This window comes from Acomys russatus, chromosome 1 (assembly GCF_903995435.1).
Source record: "Acomys russatus chromosome 1, mAcoRus1.1, whole genome shotgun sequence".
Lineage (NCBI taxonomy): Eukaryota > Metazoa > Chordata > Mammalia > Rodentia > Muridae > Acomys > Acomys russatus.
This window is the reverse complement of record NC_067137.1, coordinates 80,998,183-81,018,831: the sequence shown is the minus strand read 5'-3', so window position 1 is coordinate 81,018,831 and position 20,649 is coordinate 80,998,183. Positions and strand designations below refer to the sequence as shown.

At 41.1% G+C, this 20,649-nt stretch overlaps 1 protein-coding gene across 1 annotated transcript in view; it reads right to left on the bottom strand.

The window, feature by feature from the left end:
• Positions 1-20,649, bottom strand: part of Arid4a (AT-rich interaction domain 4A) — a 112,064-nt gene that overhangs the window by 81,408 nt on the left and 10,007 nt on the right. The gene's annotated exons all lie outside the window — the stretch shown is intronic.

The following is a 20,649-nucleotide window of genomic DNA, read 5'->3' as shown; positions in this document are numbered from 1 at the left end:
CTGCCCACAGTTTCTCCTCTTTTTGTATCTACTCTGTTAACTTGTCTCTCTTTATTGGGGAATTGAGTCCATAGATGTTGAGAGATATTAATAACTAGTGATTGTTGATTCCTGTCATTTTGATACTGGTGGTGGTAGTATGCATGTGAGTACTTCCCTTTTGTTTTTTGTGGTGTGAAATTAGTTCCTGGTTTTTTGTTTTGTTTTGTTTTGTTTTTTTGATGTAGTTACCTTTGCACTAGTTTTCCTTCTAGTTTCCTCTGTAGGGCTGGGTTAGTGAAACGATAATGTTTAAATTTGGTTTTGTTATGGAATATCTTGTTTTCTCCGTCTGTGGTGATTGAAATTTTTGCTAGGTATAGTAGTCTGGGCTGGCATCTGTGGTCTCTTCGAGTCTGTAAGACCTCTGCCCAGGCCCTTCTGGCTCTTAAAGTCTCTCTTGAGAAGTCTGGAATAATTCTGATAAGTCTCCCTTTATACATTAGTCAGCCCTTAACCCTTGTGGATATATACTTTTGGGGGACAGAGGAGGGGTTGTCTCCTTTGGCTGTCCTGGACTATGTTTGTAGACCAGGCTGGCCTTGAACTCAGAGATCTGCCTGCCTCTACCTCCCCAAGTGCTGAGATTACAGGTGTGTCCCACCATGCCTGGCTTTTTTTCTTTTCTTCTCTTTTTTGGGTTTGGGGTTTTTAATATTTTTTCCTTGCTCTATACATTTAATGTTTTAGTTATTACGTAATGGAAAGATCAGCAACCGTCAGAGACAAGCAGCCATAAAGAACTACCAAGCCCCATCTTACCTGCAATCCCAGAGACTGGCAACCATCAGAGCTCCCTGCTGGCATCTGGGACCACCAGCTCTACCTGCAATGCCAGAGACCTACTACCATCAAGAACCACCAGGCCTGCTGACACATAGACAACTAAATGGCTGGAGGTCAGTCAGTGTAAGAACACAGTAAACAAAACCCAGGGCCATCCTACCACAGCAAGCCCTGGAAATACTTTCACAACTGAAGTTTGAGAAAACCATCTTAAATCTGAGGTTATGAAAATGATAGAGACCTTAAAAGAGGAAAATAAACCCTTCAAAGAAATGCAGGAAAATATAATCTAAATCGGTGAAGGAATTGAATAAAATCCCGTAAAGAAATACAGGAAAATACAATCAGATAGGAGGAAGAAAAAATGAATGACTGTCCAGAATACTTTTTAAGGTGATTTTTCTTTTAAAGCTAAGTTGTGTTCATTTTGTTAATTTTTTTTACTAAGAAAAACATTAGGAACCTCAGAAGTAGTTTCTCTATAAAGTACGTTCCATGGATATCTGGGATAGGTGAATCATGATGTAAATTTTTACTTATACTGGGATTGAATGCAGGCCCCTGGGCAGCATGACAGGCAGGAGACCTCCAGTGAACTGTTCTTTCAGCCCGATGCTTATTAGTTTGTGACAGCTTTCCTGTTACTTGTTTGTGATTGCCATGATAAGTCACGTGCGCTTTCTAAAATGTGGTGCCTAAGAATCAATACTAGTGGCTAAAATTTTGAGGCGTTTTGGTGTTTTACAGCTCTGACTCTTATGGAGTATATTTTCAGAAGTGATAATGAGAAAAACTTGCTGTGAGTTTGTTGTTGCTGCTGCTGTTTATTCAAATAGAGTTGCTTTTATTTCCCTCCCTGCTTAGACCATGTTTTACTGTGTTCCCTGGGCAGGCCCAGAACTCAAGACCCTGAAGTGTCTCCTGCCTCAGCTTCTTAGCTGGTGAAGTTTGCAGGTTTGTCCCCACTGCGCCTGGCAGAGCTTTCATAGTCAAGCCGCACATACAGTAGCTTCTTCTCTCAGAAGTTTTTATATGGGAGTAGTTGAGGCATTGCCACATGAAAACATTTTGCTACACAGAACATGACATTTTGGCTTACCAAAAACGTACTTCCTTAGACTCTTCCTTACCGTCTCCCCCACTGTCTTCAGTAGTAGGTCGCCTTGTTTTTGACCCCTCAGGACTTTGGTAGCCTTATAGGACAGTTTGCATGTTTCTCACCCACTTTCTTGACAATTACTTGTTTCTTCCCTAGTTTGAGACTCTGTCTGCAAAAGGCAGCAACTGTTTTCAATCACTCTTGATCATTTTGCACCTGTATATGTATAAACATAAATGTGTGTGTATTTGCATACATGTGCATACATGTGGAGTGGTGAGATATGCTCTGCCGTCTACGGTGCGCTGTATTATATGTACTATGACACGTTCTTTTCTAAAGGTGTTCTGCCATCCTATGTTGATCTTTAAACTCAATACTACAATCTAACTGACTCTCTTATTGTTAATAATACATAGATTTAGGCAGGGGGAAATGGCTTAGTGGATAAAAGTCCTGCCAGACAAACATGAGGACCTTAGTTCAAATCACTGGTGTGCATATACAAAGGTAGGTGCAGGCCAGGCACAGTGGCGCACACCTGTAATCCCAGCACTCAGGAGGCAGAGGCAGACAGATCACTGTGAGTTTAAAGCCAGCCTGGTCTACAAAGCAAGCCCAGGACAGCCAAAGCTACTCAGAGAAACCTTGTCTCAAAAAAACAAAGAACAAAACAACAAAAAAGGTACAGGGCATGCCTGTAACTCCATTGCTCAGTGAGTAGATAGATGCAGGAGGGTCCCTGGTGCCTCCCTAGCCAGCTGGTGTAGCCAGTCAGTGAGCTTACAGTTTTAGCAAGAAAACCTGTCCTAAAAAATAAAAGTGGGAAGTGATAGAGGAGGACACCTGACATCATCAGCCTTTTAGCCCCAGTACCTCACACGTTCACTGTACATACACTATGAGAAAGCCCACAGAGAGCGCAGATCAGCTGCGCCTGCCCATGCATGCCTGTTGTCCAGAACTTTGTAAGCTTAGTCCATGAAGCCAGTCTGGTCTACCTAATGAAATCCTGTCTCAGAAACAAAAACAACAAAAGAATGTATCAACAGGGGGCTGGAGAGATGGCTCAGCGGTTAAGAGCACGGGCTGCTCTTCCGAAGGTCCATGAGTTCAATTCCCAGCAACCACATGGTGGCTCCCAACCATCTATAATGGGATCTGGCGCCCTCTTCTGGCTGGCGGGCACACATGCAGGCAGGATGTTGTATACATAATAAATAAAAATAAACCTTTAAAAAAAAATGTATCAACATACTAACCCCGAGACCTTTTTACTGGATCATTGCATCATATCATAGAATTGTGCCTTTGTAATGAATTTTATGAACCTAACTTAGTATTTTCTACAGAATCAAAATTATCAAAATTTAATAAGTGGTAATAAACTATTTTGAAAGAGTAGTTCATAAGATTCTTTTGAGAATGTAATTAGCTGGCCTGTTTGGTATTTTTTTTACTAAAATGTTAAATCAAGATTTTTTTTTAAATGCTTTTTCCCCCAGTCTTTATTTCAGGGGCTCGTGTGTATGTGCCATGGTACATAGACGGAGGTCAGGAGAGAGCTGGGGACAGTTGGTTCTCTCTGTCTACCGTGTAGGCTCTGAGGCTTAGTCTCACGGCATCAGCCTAGCAGCAAGCACCCCTCCTTATGGTCAGTTCCTCAGCTCTGGACAGACAGACAGACATTTATTTATGTCGTACCCATCTACATGGTTTTGGTTTTTTGAGATAGGGTTTCACTTTTTTCTGATGTCAGACTCAAAATTCCTGGGCTCAAAGGACTTTGCCTCACAGTCTCCAAGTCGTGGGAATTACTTCATGTGCAAACCCTATGATGCCTTGCTTCCACTTTTTTTTAGTAGTATTCAATATTTTATCACAGAACACTGAACATTTGTGTGTGTGTGTGTGTGTGTGTGTGTGTGTGTGTGTGTGTGTTATTTGATCCTTTTACTCTTCTAAAATTCTGATGTAAAAAGTTTGTATTGTTGAAGAGTATTCAGGGGCGGAATAATTTTTTATAAATAAGTGTATGTTCTGGATCTTTAAAACATGCTTAAAATTAAAAGAACTCTTTGTCTTTCAGAATAACATTGACTTCTGTAGTGAGAAAAGACCAAGGTGCTCCAGTTCTGAAAGACCTGGGATTCGTTACATGTTCTGAAAACTTTGGGTTCTGGTATGTAATTTAATTCATCCTTAAGCAAGTAAGATCGGCCATGTTAGCTATGTGTGCATGTGCATACGTGTGTAAATTGTTGGAAACCGTTTTGTTTGTAGAAGCATCAGGATATGTAGAGAAGCAGAATTGATTGCTAGGTTGACTATAGCTGCTTTGATTGAGGTTTTCCTCGGCCGGGGGGGGGGGGGGGGGGGGGGGGGGAGGGAGGGGCGAAGTGATGGGGATTACATGATTGTAATCAGACTTTAGATACAGGTGTTGATTTAAGAGTGCTTTCCTGATGTATACAGGGCTCTAGGTTCAAAAGCCAGAACCAGTTTTGTTGTTGCTACTTAGAGCATACCCTGTAGCATCTTTGTGGGTGTCAATATGATCTTTTGCCCTTTTGGACTTTGTTGTTAGTTCTAGGACCACATGAATGATGCTTTTCATTCACAAATAATTCAAACTAGAATGACAGCATATTTCAGGATATGGATTAGATCTGGGTTACTTAATGACATTCCTTCAAAGATGTATGCCTAAGGAGCTTACTGTGGATAAAATAAATAACCTAAATGTAGGAAGTTAATCTAAATACTTTAAAGGGCCTGAATAATTTGTTTTTTGAGACAGGGTTTGTCTTTATAGTTCTAACTGTCCTGAAACTACCTCTCTAGACCAAGTTAGCCTTAAACTCAGAGATGCTCTTGCTTCTGCCCCTTGAGTGCTGCGATTAAAGGCAAGGACCATCATACCTGGCTGGTTAGTTTTAAAGGCTTAAATAGTGGCTCCTGGTGAAAAGATCAGTGAAGGTTTCACATACAGTCAGCTCTAGAGACATCAGAGGGACAGTCCTGTAATCAGACACAACAGAAGGATTGTCGTAGCTGGGTTGTAGAGCAGATGAATGTACACACAAGGCCCTCCATTTTATTTTATTTTTTTGTTTTTCGAGACAGGGTTTCTCTGTGTAGCCTTGGCTGTCCTGGACTCATTTTGTAGACCAGGCTGGCCTCGAACTCACAGCGATCCACCTGCCTCTGCCTCCCGAGTGCTGGGATTAAAGGCGTGCACCACCACGCCCGGCTCCTCCATTTTATTTTCAGTACCATGGAACAATCAAAGAAGCAGCAGAAAACATGGATGTTGGTGAAGGCTTTTCTTTAAAGATTTATTTATTATATGAGGGCTCTGTTTTCATGCACACAAGAGGGAATCAATGAGATTCCATTACAGATGGTTGTTAGCTACCATGTGGTTGCTGGGAATTAAACTGAGGACCTTTGGAAAAGCAGCCAGTGCTCTTAACCACTGAGCCATCCCTCCAACCTCCGATGAAGGCTTTTTAAGGATAATGATCTTAAAAGTCATTTGAGTTAAATGGAAGGTTGTGAGCAAGAATGTTTGAGAAAAGCTATTTCAGATAGTAAACCAGTTAGGAACCGTGTCTGGCAAAAGATTAGGTCAGAAAATTAAGACTTGTGTTGTCAGAAAGAGTTGCTACAGAGTTTTAAGTGGCTTTGAGTCTATAGTATGAACGTAAGTTAAAGACAATTTTTATTTTTTGTTGTTGCTGCCTTTTGTTTGAGATAGAGTCCCACTATGTAATAGCCTTGGCTGGCCTGGAACTCATTACTGTAGACCAAGCTGCCTCAAATGCACAGAAAGCCACCTGCCTCTGCCTCCCAAATGCTGAGATGAAAAGCACTGGCCATCACACCCAGCTTAAGATATTTTTATTTGGTTTGTTTTCTCAGTTTTGTAAGTCATACACATTTTTTAATCTTTCATTTAATCCTCCCCCCCCCCCCCCCCCCGGGTGTTTTGGTTTTGTTTTATTTTAAGACAAGGTCTCATTATCTAGCCAGGACTGGCGTGTACCTTAGTCTTCCTGAGACCCTAGTGCTGGACTTAAAGGTGTGTGCCAGTGTGTCTGGCTTTTTTATTCTTTTCATTTTAATGTTTTTCCCCCCCTTCTTCGCCCAGTGATCACTGCTTCACTTGTATCCTTTTGTCCATGCCCACATCAGAGGTTTTTCCTCTTCTGTTCACTTTCTTTGAGTTTGCTTACAAGGACGTGGGTACCCTACTGGGGACTATACACCCCCCCCCCACTCCCATCAAGCAGTAACTGTTAGGAGGGGAGGCCCCATGGGACTATCCTGTCAACAGGATCTTGAGTAGAGGAAATCATAGCTACTGTGAGTTCTCGGGTGTGCGACAGCCAGATCACTGTTCGATATCTCTTGGCTTCTGTTGGCTCTTAGATTCTTTCTGCCTCTTCTGTCATGTACCCTGAGCCTTGAAGGGGTTATATAAATTAGCCATTTAGAGCTAAGCACTTAACAGTCACTTAGCCTCAGCACTTGGCTAGCAAGCCTTCCCAAAGACCTTAGAAGAAGAAAAGGAGATCACCATGTGGCCAGCTCTCTACCAAAATGCTTATGTGACCTTGCTACATTACCCAAGCAGCCCTCTACATGCTAGCACTTTCAGAATCTCACCCTATGCTTTTAAAATAGCCAATGACATGTTGCTGTGAGTAGGAAACAAAGAAACAAAAATCATATTAAAACTGTAACCAGTTCAATCTAGTCAGTGCTGCCACAAATAAAAGTGTTTTCTGGAAGCCTTGGTGTCCTGTCTCTTTGTTCTGAATCCCACATCTCTTGGTTCTGTCTGGGATTTGGTGATGGGGATTTTTTCACCTTCCTTTTCACTGGGGTGGGTGAATCATGGCACCCATCCCTCCTTGTCAGCACAGAGACCCCTGGAGCACAGCAGAACCTCAGGAACCAAAAGAGGAACCTGATCACCTAGAACCCCAAGACTTGGCCAAGTAGTGTGATATAGGTTGGAGTTCTACAGTGGGTCAAGGTAGAATGGTGCGCTAGAAATGTATAAATGTTTGAACGACATAGACAAGGGACGTGACACAGACCAAAGCAGTAGTTGAGTCGGTGGTGACCCTCACTCCAGGGGGCCTTACCGGGCTCCCAGTACTGGGATTTTCAGCTGTGAACTGCTAAGACTAAGGAACCTGAAATATATCCTCCTTGGGGAGGAGGGCTAGTAGTGAATGGAACAAAAGTTCATCTTCATCCTCTTTTTCCTCTCTGCTCATCATGTATATGAGTGTTGTGTTTCACTGAAGTATTGAGAGTTATCACAGGGACTCTGGATAACCAGATCCTTTCCCTTACATTGACCGTTGGCTAGATATATATATGTAGTTCTTTCCTGCCTACAATCGTTGCATGCCCAATTAGAGGAAAATTACAAATTTATGCTAGCAAAAACAATAACTCAAAATGTAGACCAGAACCTAAAAATCCTGTTCTGAAGAATTGTACCCTTTTTAAAAATTTATTTATTTATTATGTATACAGTGCTCTGCCTGCGTGTACACCTGTATGCCAAAAGGGGGGTATCAGATCACACTATAGATGGTTGTGAGCTACCATGTGGGTGCTGGGAATTGAACTCAGGTCCTTTCGAAGAGCTGTCAGTGTTCTTAACCTCTAAACCATTTCTTCAGTTCCTGAATTGTACCCTTTTTGCCAGTGTCATCAGCACCTGTGCCATCTACTCCTGCTGCTGCCATAGCTTCATCTGAGGCCATATGTTCCCCTGAGGCTACTAGAGTCTTTCACTAGAAACCACCCCAGAGCTGCCTATTTTTAACTTCATATATTCAGGTTCAAAAGCAGTCAGAGTCCAACCAGTACTACTACAAAGACCTCCAGGGTACTTAGCTACTGTTGTGGGGAAAACCTCAACCAAGAGCTCCCAGACATAGCATGGACTTTGATTTTGTATGTGCATGAATGCATCGATGCCACAGTAGTCTTCTTGACTTAGATCCTGGGGTCTTGACAGCTAGACTCTTGGTTTTCAGGGCTAGCCACCATGCCTTGAAGCAGTCACAGCAATTGTACTGCTAGTGGCAGAGGCTGACAGAGTTGACCATGTGTCAGGATTTAACCATGTGGCCTCATGTAGGACTGATTTAAGTGGAGGTAAGGGTCAATATTGGCCCACCAATGCCAGAATGGTCAGGTATCAGGGAAAGCTTTCACTTTGAGGTGTCAAAAAACTGGCGCATGCCATTCATCCCAGCACTAGGGAGGCAGAGTCGGGTGATCTCTGAATTCGAGGCCAGCCTTGTCTACAATTGAGGCCAGGACAGCCAGGACTACAAGAAATCCTGTCTCGAAAAAAAAAAAAAAAAAAAAAAAAACCAAAAACTTAAACCCCTCAACTTTGATACCCACTGGGCTAGACAAACCAGATTGTGACCGCATTGAGGTCATGAATGAGGTGTTTTTCATTGGCTAGTCTTCACAGACAGGCCAGCCTGTAAAGGCCTCAGTGTAGATTATCTCATTGATGGCAGTAGCTTTGTCAAAGAAAGCGAACCCTTGACTGATTATTCTATAGTGACACTTGACTGCCACCACACCTGACCGAGGGGACTGGAGCACAAATGGCAGAATTTAGTCTTCCCACTGGCTGCTGAGCATTAACTTCTCCTGGAGCATCGACATGCATACAGGCTCTGTGCCTTCATCTCACTGCATGTACACAGGGCCCTATATAAAGAAATGGGCCTGACTAGTTCTGGAAGAAAAAGACAATATGGTAGGGAGATCATGGAGCATTTAGAGGCCCTACCGGTCCCAAAACGATTGGCCATTGTACACTGTTGGGAAAGCCAGAAGAGGGTACTGAAGTTTCCCAGGAAATCATAAAGCAGTCCAGGAGGCAAAGCTGGTAGCTTCCTAAGGAATAAGTCAATAGCTCTTAACTGCTGTACTATTTCACATCCGTCAGCCAGATGGGACCCCAACCACTGGAGACTAAAAGTGGAAGCTATCTCCTGTGAGTTCATGAGAAGAGCAAGACCTAAAGCCTGCTGTGAAACAATTCCGTCACAGAGCCCAGGTCCCCTCTGTGCTGGGTCAGCATAACATTCCTGCACTCTTCAGTATAGCCTGGTCAGTGTGTGAGCAATGTGAAGCCTGTACCCAGAATAGCCTGTGACAGACCTACAACCCCCCTAGGATCTCACAGAACCGTCTGAGGCTTCAAATACCTGTTAGTCTTTATGTGCACTTTCTCGGCCTGGGTGGAAGGTTTTCCTAATCATGGGAAAGGCTTATGAAGTGGCCTGACTCCTCTGAAAGATCATCCCTCGATTTAGAATCTCTGTCACTACAGGATCAGGTGTGTTTGTGGCCAAGATTGTATGGCTGGTGGCTAACGGGTTAAAGATCAGCTGCATGTTAAGTAGGGCATAAGTCCCTCAGAGCTCTGGGCTGGTGGAGCAGGTGAATCCGACATTGAAGCTACAGCTAAGCAAACTGTCAAGAGACACACTTGAGCTGGAATCATTGTTACTTTCTTAAAAATTAGATTGCCCTTAAAAACAGTTCTCCTCTTAAGAGATTCTTTATGGATGCCCTCCTCCCATTATCATCATACGGGGAGACTTAAACCATGTAATATTACTTTAGTATAGCAGATGAAGGGGCTGGAGAGAGGTTAAGGGCACTTCTCCAGAGGTCCTGAGTTCAATTCTTGTGTCCTGGGTTCCATCCACACCCAGTCATTCTTTGTGCTGCCCCTTCCTCTAGAGGTGAACAGTAAGGAATGCAGGCATTGAGGACTGGAGAACACAAAGCAACAAGTGTTACAGATCAGGAATTGGAAAGATAATAGCCCCACAATGTATCATTCAGTATTACGGTCCAAGCACAAGGAAGGATGGAGCAGATCTTGGGACCACTGTTCCCACCATTTAATTGTTAAATCGTGTCATCAGATTACAAGAAGTATTTGAGGTTATAACCAATGAAACTGCAAAGGTTCTTAATACTCTAGCCAGACAACAAACCAAAGTGCAGTGCCGCTTTACCATAATTCATTGGCTTCACACTGTTTACTTACCTCTGAAGAAATTGTCATGGAAAACTGAACCTAAGCAACTATTGCTTAGAAATTGATGGTGAGGAGCTGTCATTGAAGAGATAACAGGTGGAAGGAGGAAAGCTGCTCGTCATATCTCACAAAGACTTGGAATGGCCGCGGCCCAAATACCTTATTTAGAGGATGGGTTTCAACTTTTGGGCAATTCAAGTCCTTTTGTGTCATGCTTAGGGGCTTGTGGGAGCATCACTGGGGATTGGAATAGAGGTGCTGAGGTTCACTGGCCAGCCATTCTAGCCTAATTGGTAAGCTCCAGGCCAATGCAAAACCTTGTCTCAAAGGAAGTGGCTGATGGTCCTAAGGATAACACTGTAGGTTTCAAACTCTGACCTCCACATGCACCCACACATGAGCTCACACACCGACCTATGCTTTAAAAAATAAAAGTCATGTAAAAAAAAATCACTTGAGGAATTAAGTAATACTTAATGATATTCAGGGGTAGAACTTTGAGAATATTCACATTAGGAATTCTTATTGGATTGTTTCTTATTTATTTTTAAAGATACTATATCAAAGGGACTTTTTGAATAATAGATGATGCTTTTCAGATCTTTATTGTTGCTAATAGTAAGTTGTGAGAAAAATTTGATGAAGACTGAAGGTTGGTTTTTGTTTGTTTGTTTGTTTGTTTTGCCATTAATTGGATATAGGCCATGTGTCTCAGAATCTCACTCTCTGTACTGGGTAATTTTTAAGGTCAACCTAGGGAGTCACCCTATAAGAAAAAAATTTCAACTGAAAAATTGCCTTATACACAGAGAAAAGCAAATCAAAAAGAATTGCTGGGCTGGAGAGATGGCTCAGCCATTAAAGTACTGACTACTCTACCAAAGGACTCAGGTCCAATAACCAGCACCCACATGGCAGCTCACAACTGTCTTGTCACTCCAAGATTGGACACCCTTACACATACGTACACGCAGGCAAAACACCAATGCATATAAAATAAAAATAACAGCTAAGAATTGCTTCCATCAGGATGGCCTATGGGCATGTCTGTGGGGAATTTTTTGATTGCTAATGACTGTAGATGCACCCACTGTAGGCATTACCATTCTCTGGTCAGTATTTTTCATAAAGCTAGCTAAGTATAACCCAGTGAGCCAGCATTCCTCCATGGCTCTGCTTCATTCCTGTTTGAATTCCTGCCCTGACTTTGTTTAATGGTGGACTGTGTCTAGAAGTAGAAGCTGATTTTGATTCCATTATTTCCTCTCAAGTTGCTTTTGCACGGTGTTTATTGCAGTAACAAAGCAAACTAGGACACCACATCAGTGCTTTTTTTTCTTTTCTTAATCTCAATGCCTTAATGCTTCTCTGCATGAAACTAGGCCTAATAATAAGAACTGCATTGGATTTTATTTCATGAAGATATTTGCTTGATCCCAGATTGCTGTGAAATTGGTCATGATTTGGCCTTGAGAATTAGGAAAAGTGAGAATGCTGGGAATGGAGCAGTAAGGTAAAAGACTAGGTTTGTAGTATACACTCATAGATCTTAAGAGACAAGGCTAGCCGGGCATGGCAGTGCAGGCCTGTAATCCCAGCACTCGGGAGGCAGAGGCAGGTGGATTGCTGTGAGTTCAAGGCTAGCCTGGTCTACAAAGTGAGTCCAGGACAGCCAAGGCTACACAGAGAAACCCTGTCTGGAAAAGAGTGGGGGTGGGTCGGAGGGGGAGAGAGGGGAGATCCAATCTTAGCTGAAAAAACACCAGAACTGGGGCCAGTGAGATGGCTCAGCAAGTAAACGCCCTAATCTGGTCCATGTGGTGGAAAGAGGGACCAGGCTACTGTTGGTTGTCTTCTCACCTGACATGCACACAACAGTAAATGTGTTCATATTTAATTCACAGAATTTTCACAGTAGTTCCAAAAGACAATGTTATTGAATTAGCATCCTAATTCAGAAACCCTGGATCTGATAAACACGGTGTATGTTCTAATCAGAAGCATGTACTCACTAGCTGTGTCCTGGGATACGTCGCAGGATGAAAGTGTACTTTAAGAATGTTTCATGGGGCTGGGTGTTTACAGCTATTAATATTTGGTTCTAACCTAGCTCATTTTTTCAGTTGGAATTTATAAACATGTTTCTTAGTCCGTCTGTCTCTAAAAATTTAAGAACCCTTGAGAATCAGAAATACCAGACTTTGACAGAATAATTTTAGTAGTTGTAAAAGTTGCTGATGTTCTTACTACATAGAAAATAATTCTCAAAAGTTTTAGTGTTCCACCTACCTTAGTTTTATTAAGGGAAAGCGACTGGCCGTGCTAGGGGCATAGGAAAGTGCTTTGTAACCAAGCCAGAGGTTCCGGTTGTTCTCATTTGGCTAGTATAGGAGATGTCCCAAGTGAAAGAGAAAAACATAATTGTAGTGGAGGCAGAAGTGGGCTACTCTCTGTGAGGCCAGCCTGGTCTACATAGTGAGTTCCAGGCAGGCTCTGTAGCAATGCTGCCTCAACAACAACAAAATATTCATTACACTGAAGTTGTGTGTTCCATATAACCAGTCTCCTTCCTGGTTGGCTTTTCTTTTCTTTCTTTCTTTCCTTCTTTCTTTTTCTTTCTTTCTTTCTTTCTTTTTTTAATACTTACCAGAGATTCTGATGTATTGCTATGCTGTTAAATGTTTAATGATGGTTTTGTTTGGGGTTTTCTGTCGTTGTTGTTTGTTTTTCAAGACAGGGTTTCTCTGTACCCACAGCTGTCCTGGTACTCACTGAGATCCCCTTGCCTCTGCCTCCCAAGTGCTGGTATTAACGGTCTGTGCTGCCACCACCCAGTTATACCATTTTAACTGTTAGAAATCAGTTGCACCTAGAAAGGCCTTTAGGCTAACAGCCCACTTATGGACTTATATTTTGTTACGTTAAATACTTTAGTAATGAAAAAATATCCTCTAGTTTCTCTCAAGCCAAATGAGAATTCTGTTTTTCAAAAAATTCATGTTTCTTAATTTCTATATCAAATTGTAAGGTGCTTCCAGTGCCCACATACTTTTAACGGCTCTGGTAGTGTATTGGTCAGAGAGGGCAGGAAAAGTTATTTTTAAGTAATGAAAAGCCATCTCCTGTTTCTTACTTCTTGTGTCATGATACTGAAACCAAATCTGCTGGGTTTTCCCAGATTTGAAGTTCTGCATTTTATTGCATAGTCAGAAAGAACTAGCCTGTTCCCAGTAAATTCTTCAGCCTCAATTTTTGCATCTCTGTGCTGCTGTGTACTTCCTGTTTTGTCAAATTTCCATTTAGGGAAAAGAATGGGTTTTAGGGGAAGCGAACTTCTCCTGAAAGAAATTCACTTGGAAGCCATCCAAGTCTCTGGAGGAGGAAGAATAGGGAGCACCTTATTTATCCAACATAACCGTTTTTTTCCAGAAAGCTTCATTTAGCTTTGTCATGAGACTACCAGTAAGGGAGAGAAAGTTTTTGTTGCCAGTTTCCAGTGTGCAGCCTGCCAGCCCTTTAGGCCTTCCATGTCAGCCATGTTTGAGTTTGTGAATGAATTATTATGTTTCTTATGAAGGAGGGATCTGTGCTGCTTAGTAGACTTCCACAACTTGTGAGAACTGATCCAGCCACATTTGCCCCACTTACAAATAAGTACAAGTTCATAGGTTAATTTGAACAGAAATGGGCTCCATTTTCAGTCAGGGATATCTTTTGAATGTGAGTCACAGGTCATTGTGAAGTTCATTTGCAACTGAAACGGTGAGTTGCAAAACAATTATTTGTCACATTTTAACACTAATATCACCTAGCCAACTACATTTTAATTGACAAGTCAGCAGAACTCTTTTTGGTGCAAACCAAACCCTGTTTGCCTTGTTTACTATAGACTTGCCATTCTATAGTGGTGGGCCCAAGCTCCTCTGTAAAGTTTTCTTTGACCAAATTAACCTGGTCTGCTTTAAGTCAAATTTTATCTCCTTAACTATCAATAAAATAAGAAAAGTACTTTTTAACCTCTGGCCATTATTGGACAATAATATAATTTCCTCCTTATTGTCCCCTGGCCTCTTATGCTTTGTGTTTGAGCAGTTCCCATAACACTTTTGTGGTATTCTCTTTGGAACACCTAGGTGGAATCATAAAGTATTTGAACTATTTGCTATTAATTTTTTACTAGATACTTCTCCCTTCCTTTTTCTAGTTACTAATGTACTTATAAAATCTCAATCTATCTCTCTCCACTCTCTCATAAAATTAAAGTTGTTTCATAAATATCCACCATCCCCTACTGTTTAAGCATACATTTTACTTAATTATAAAAGGCATTATTTGGGGACTGGAGTGATGGCTCAGGGGTTAAGAGCAGTGGCTGCTCTTCCAGATGACCCAGGTTCAATTCCCAGCACCCACATGGCAGAAAACAACTGTCTGTAACTCCTGTTCCAGGGGATCTGACATCCTTACAGAAATACATGCAGTCAAATGACCAATGTATAATAAAATAAAAAATTTTAAAGCATTATTTTGTTGTCTCCATTCTAAAATGATTCTTAGCTCCCCTGTCATCCTACTACTAGAGGCTGAAGCAGGAGGATCCCTATTTCCTGGAACGCCTGGTTACAGACCCTGTCTCAAAATAGCAACAGCAACAAAAAGGCAGATCAGTATTCTACTGTCGGCTGGGCGTGGTGGCACAGGCCTCTAATCCCAGCACTTGAGATTCAGAGGCAGGTACGTCACTGTGAGCTCGAGGCCAGTCTGATCTACAAAGTGAGTTCAGGACAGCCAAGATAACATAGAGAAATCCTGTCTCAAAAAAACCAAAACAATACAAAACCCCAACTCTACAGTAAGTAGTGTCTTAATGAGGACTCTGTAAGTTGATATTCTGGCAACTCTCAAAAGGCCTATCCAGTGAATTCTTCTGAGAATTTCTCTCTCCACAGTAGTGCTTAGCTTAAGCCTGTATTAAAGTAACATTAAACCCAAACTCATTAGAACAAGATAAATCAGTGGTTCCTAAATATTAGTGCATTTAAAAAACCAGGTATTGAAAGCTCCATGGAAATCATTAGAAAACCCAGGAGCAACAAACAACCCTGTCAGACTTGCTCCCTCCTTTCCTAACTGGACCTTACGGTCTTTTGGGTGAGGAAATCGCCAATTTTGTCATTGATTCCTGCTCTGCTGCCCCCAAAATCCCAGGTTAGCTTGTTAGGTTGCATGCATACTGCTGTATATGATGTGGCCCCTTAACTACTTACTTAATAAAACCTTAATACACTTTTTTTTAAAAAATCAGGTATTTATTCAAAATACAGTACCAAGGCCCATTTCAAAGCTGTTGAGTTCAGTTGTCTGTAGAGAATTCTAAAGTTGGTGGCCTTAGAATCAGTTTGGGAAGCATACATTCCTCCCATCTCTGTTTTGTTTTTCTAGTCTTATAAATTACTAATCACACAGGCAGGGCATACACCGGTGATATCAAACACCTGGTTTTTATTATAAATGTATTAGTGTTTTGCCGCCGTGTATGTTTGGTACCTAAGAAAGCCAGAAGAGGGCATTGGATCCCTTTGAGCTAGATACAGATGTAGCTGTGAGGCATCTGAGGTGGGTGCTGGGAACTGAACTTTAGTCCTTTGCAAAAAGTAGCAAGCATTCTTAACTACTAAGCAAGCCATCTCCTTTGATTGCCAATATCTACCCTTTAAGAAAAATGTTCTAGGGCTGGAGAGATGGCTGAGGTTGAAAGGCAAAGGTCCTGAGGTCAACCAGCTATAATGAGGTCTGGTGCCCTCTTCTGGTGTACAGGTATACATGCAAGCAAAACACTGTATACATAATAAATTTAAAGACATGTATTCTTCATGAGCCCGAAAAATAAACATACTAATATACTCTTAAATGGGTGAGGTGATCAAAAAATAACATTACTTTTGCAAGTTTTTAAAAAAAGATTTATTTGTGTATATAATTGTTACACTAATTGACACAGGGAGACTGAAAAGTACTCTAAAGCTGCCAGCACTATGCCAGGCAGAATCTAAACTGATACAAATGTACTCCTAAACTAACAAACTACTCTAAACCTCATAACATACAGACCCCAAGCACTTGCCACTATGATCCTCAGAGACTTCTTTCTCCTTCCCCATCAACTGTCAACCATCCCCTTTCTCCCCCTCCCCAAGAAGTCCCGCCTTCTACTTCCTGTCCTGCCCAGCTGATTGACTAAACAGTGCTTCATTGACAGTTGTTACATCCACTCAAGACATTCCTCCACATTTAACCACTTTATTTGCAAATATGACAGAAGAGGGCATCAGATCACATTACAGATAGTTGTGAGCCACCATGTGGTTGTTGGGAATTGAACTCAGGTCCTCTGGATGAGTAGCCAGTGCTCTTAACTGCTGAGCCATCTCTCCAAGCCCCTTTTTCATGATTTTAATATTTAAATATATGAAGCATAATAAATATACAATTGTCTGTTGTATAACATACAGATCAAGTTAAATAAACAGATAAATAGAATCAAAGATGGTAAGATATTTTAGGTTATGAGACTGAATGCCTATCTTTCCCACCTTGTAACTTTTTAAAAATAGCCTAATTATAGGTAGCAAGATAGCAACTAGTAGTTTCATCAGTATAAGGCTTTTTAGAATATTTTATAAAATAAGACTTGGTTTATATTTTGTCTTTAATCTTTCATGCTTTGACAGTTGTTAGTCAACTGAAGTCAAATTAGATGTTTTTTGTTTTTTTCAGACAGGATTTGTGTAGCCCTGTCTGTTTTGGAAGTGGCTCTGTAGACCATGTTGGTCTGGAACTCAAGAGACACACCTGCCTCTGCTTCCCAAATGCTGGGACTTAAGGTGTACATCACTACCACCCAGTTTAGAGGCAGATGTTTTTAAATGAGGCCATGTGTGATGGTACACAACACACTTTTAATCCCAGCACTTTGCTCAAGAGGCAAAGGCAAGTGGATATCTAGGAAGTTCAAAGTCAACAGGGAAAGAAAGACCCTCTCTCAAAAAAGAAAAAAGAAACATCTAGTCTATCTTTGCTTAAACTGTAAACCAAGGTTTACTAAGAACAGATTATCCACTGTGCCTAAAATTACAATAAAATGTACCTCAGGTCCTCAGGAACCTAGTTAATTTGAAAGAACAGTGGCTCACTTAGTTCCTGAATATTAAAGTCCTTAAGTCTAGCTTATTGTATGGTGTGGTGAAATACTGCAAAAGCTGCAAGGCACACTCCCCAGATTTATCCTTTGACTAGACGTAACTAACATAAAGGAGTGGCAGTAGTGCTACGTACCTTTAAGCCTCAGTGCAAGGCGATCTGGTCTACACAGTGAATTCCAGGACAACCAAAGCTACACAGAAATCCTGTCCCAATAATCAAAAGACCTAGGATATTTTTGTTGCTGTGTAAAGGTGAGTTTGCTTAATTTTGTCATTCCATCCCAAGAATCACTGGTCTGTGACTCTACTTTTGCTTTTTATGAAATACCACATTAGAATGAAACATTACGAATCCTTCAACTTGAGAACCTGCACACACATACCAGTGCATGGATGTGGAAGTCGGGGGACCACTTTCAGCAATCTGTTTCCTCCGAGGCTTGGCACCTTTACCATCTTCCTGGTATATGTTCTTTGTTAAACTGTGTAAGAAACTGCCAAATTATTCCTGATACATTTCATCATTGCTGGTGTTATGCATGCTTAGTGGTACTGAATACTTCTTAAAAATAAGTGGTATCACACTAATTGAGTACCTTAACAAGAAACTTAGCATTCTCTAGATTTGCCTGAAACTCACTCTGTCCCAGGCTGACAACCGCACCTTCCTTCAGAGAGCTGGCATTACAGTGTGTGGTGCCACGCTTGTATGATCCCAATCAACTCATGCTTAGACACTCCACCTGGTCAGTTACACATAGATTCATGGTAAACATGTGAAGGCCATTTAGTGAGGAGAAACCTTGGTGTTTCCGAAATCTTTTTATAGTGGTTTTGTGGGAGTATTTAGAACTGTCTTCCTCTTCAAAAATAGCCTAAGTATGTGCCAGAATGTAAAATGTAGGTCAGCTCTGGATTACATTTCAAAAGACAAACAGAAACGTTAGAAAATTACACACTTAAGACATTTTCTCTCTCTTTTTAAAAACTAAGATGTGGAAGAAATTGAGGGGCTTTGTTTTATTTAAGACATTTTCATTTGGAGTTTCTTCTGGTTATCCTTTTGTTTGTTTTTGGTTTTTGAGACAGTTTCTCTGTTTAGCCTTGGCTGTCCTGAACTCACTTTGTACATCAGGCTGGTCTCAAACTCACAGAGATACACCTGCCTCTGCCTCCCAGAGTGCTGGGATTACGGGCATGTGTACCACCATGCCCAGCTTCTAGTATAATATCAGCATTGTGATATGTTTTTATAGAATGTTTAAAAATTTTTTTTTTAATTTTGGCACTTGTCTTACAAAGGAAATTCTTTCAGAGATACCAATCTAAACTTGATTTTCTTTCTGTCTTTTTTAGATCCTTTTAAGAACAGAAACAGGAGCCGGGTGGTGGTGGTGCATGCCTTTAATCCCAGCACTTGGGATAGTCAAGGCTACACAGAGAAACCCTGTCTCAGAAAAAAAAAAGGTAACAGAAATAGGGCCAGGTGTGGTGGAGGGACCAGGTGTGGTGGAGGCAAGCCTGGTCAGCATGAGTTCCAGAATAGTCAGGGCTTATATAGAAAAATAGAACCTGTTTCAAAAAAAAAACCAAAAAAACAAAAACTTAATAACAGAAACAAACCAAATGAAATCTTTTCACGTAAGTAGCCCAAATTCGATACTTTAAAAGCTTTTTGTCATTTCAGGTGCCAATGTCAAGATGATTCCTGGTCATGAGGTATTTACTTAATCAGAAAATGAATGTTGTCTGTATGTGTCATGTTTTCCACAAAAGGCCAGTTATTCCTCAGTAGCAGTTACAGGATGCCCCTACATTAAACCTAGACTTGGAGTACAGTGCTGTAAAAAATCACACTTTGCTTTTATAACAGCTATAGTTAAGATAAATCTTTTGCTTGGACGAAGGGGAGGGAGAAACAGGAAGATATAAGTGAGGGGAGAATAAATTATTAAAAATAAATTAATTTTTAAAAGATACATCTGCTTATCTTTTTCTGGGTGGAAGCAGCTACATCTGGTGACCTTAATATTGATATGATATAGTATATTAACTGCTAAAATAAAGGTTTCTTTTAAAAACTCAAAAATGAAAGCTGGGAGTGGTGGCCTACACCTGTAATCGCAGGAGGCAGAGGCAGGCAGATCGCTGTGAGTTTGAGGCCAGCCTGGTCTAAAAGAGAGTACAGGACAGCCAAGGCTACACAGAAACCCTGTCTTGAAAAACAAAACACAAAATAACAACAAAAAACAAATTAAAAATGAGGGCGTTGTGGTTTGTGCCTGTGTTCCCAGCACTCAGGGAGGCAGAGGCAGGCAAGATTTCTGTGAGTTCAAGGCCAGCTGAGTCCAGGACACCCAAGGCTACACAGAGAAGCCCTGTCTCAGAAAACCCAAAACAAAACATAAAAATGGTTATTAGGTGTGCTTATAAGTAATAGCAACACAGTAAAAGAAAACCCATGTGCCATTAGTGCTTAAAACACTTAAGAATACATGGTTCTAGACATATATTTTACATATTGACATAGTCTGTTTCTGAAAATAGATGGCAGTGCCAACCAACACTTGTCAATATGGACTAAATGCGTAGGTTATAACATGCAGCACATAGACATACTGATTAAATACTTTGTGTTGACCACATAGTAAAGATATTCAGGTCCAATGGTTCCAAGTCCAGGGAATCACAGTATCTCAAGTCCATGACCAGGTAAGCTTTGGGAAGCTCAGGAGTTGAATGGGACACTACTGACATAAACCTGTATCCTTGACCTGAATCCAGAGTCTTCCTGCTCCCGTTAAAAGTTATGACACTTGCGTTACTGACAGGTGTTGGTACATGATATACAATGCACTGCTAGGAATCAGCCTCTGTGCTACATGTAGCCCTAACCAGGACTATTAATTAAAACAGTATGGAAGAAATGGGTTTTGTATGAACTGATAAAAAAGTCCACTCATCACTACAGCAAAAATATTTGCCCTAATTATAAATGCACAATAGCTTTCATCTATGAAGCTGGATTTTTACACAAAAACCACAGTAAAATATGACCACTCTAGTTCAAGAGGGCTGGAGAGATGGCTCAGTGGTCAAGAGGACTTGTTGCTCTTAAACAGGACCTAGTTCAGTTCCCAGCAACCAATGTGGTTCAGTCACCCATAACTTTGGTTCTAGATCTAAAGCCTTCCTCTGACCTTTGTGGGCACCAGGCACAAGCATGGTAATATATGTACATATGCAAAAACAACATAAAATGAATCTAAACAAATTGTTTTAATTCTAGATGAAACCAAATGGAATTTGAAGCTAACTTGTGGGCTCAGCCCTTCTGACTCAATCTCAGCATTGTTTTTTGGTTTTTTGCATTGTTTTTTTTGTTTGTTTGTTTGTTTGTTTTTAAGACTGGCCTC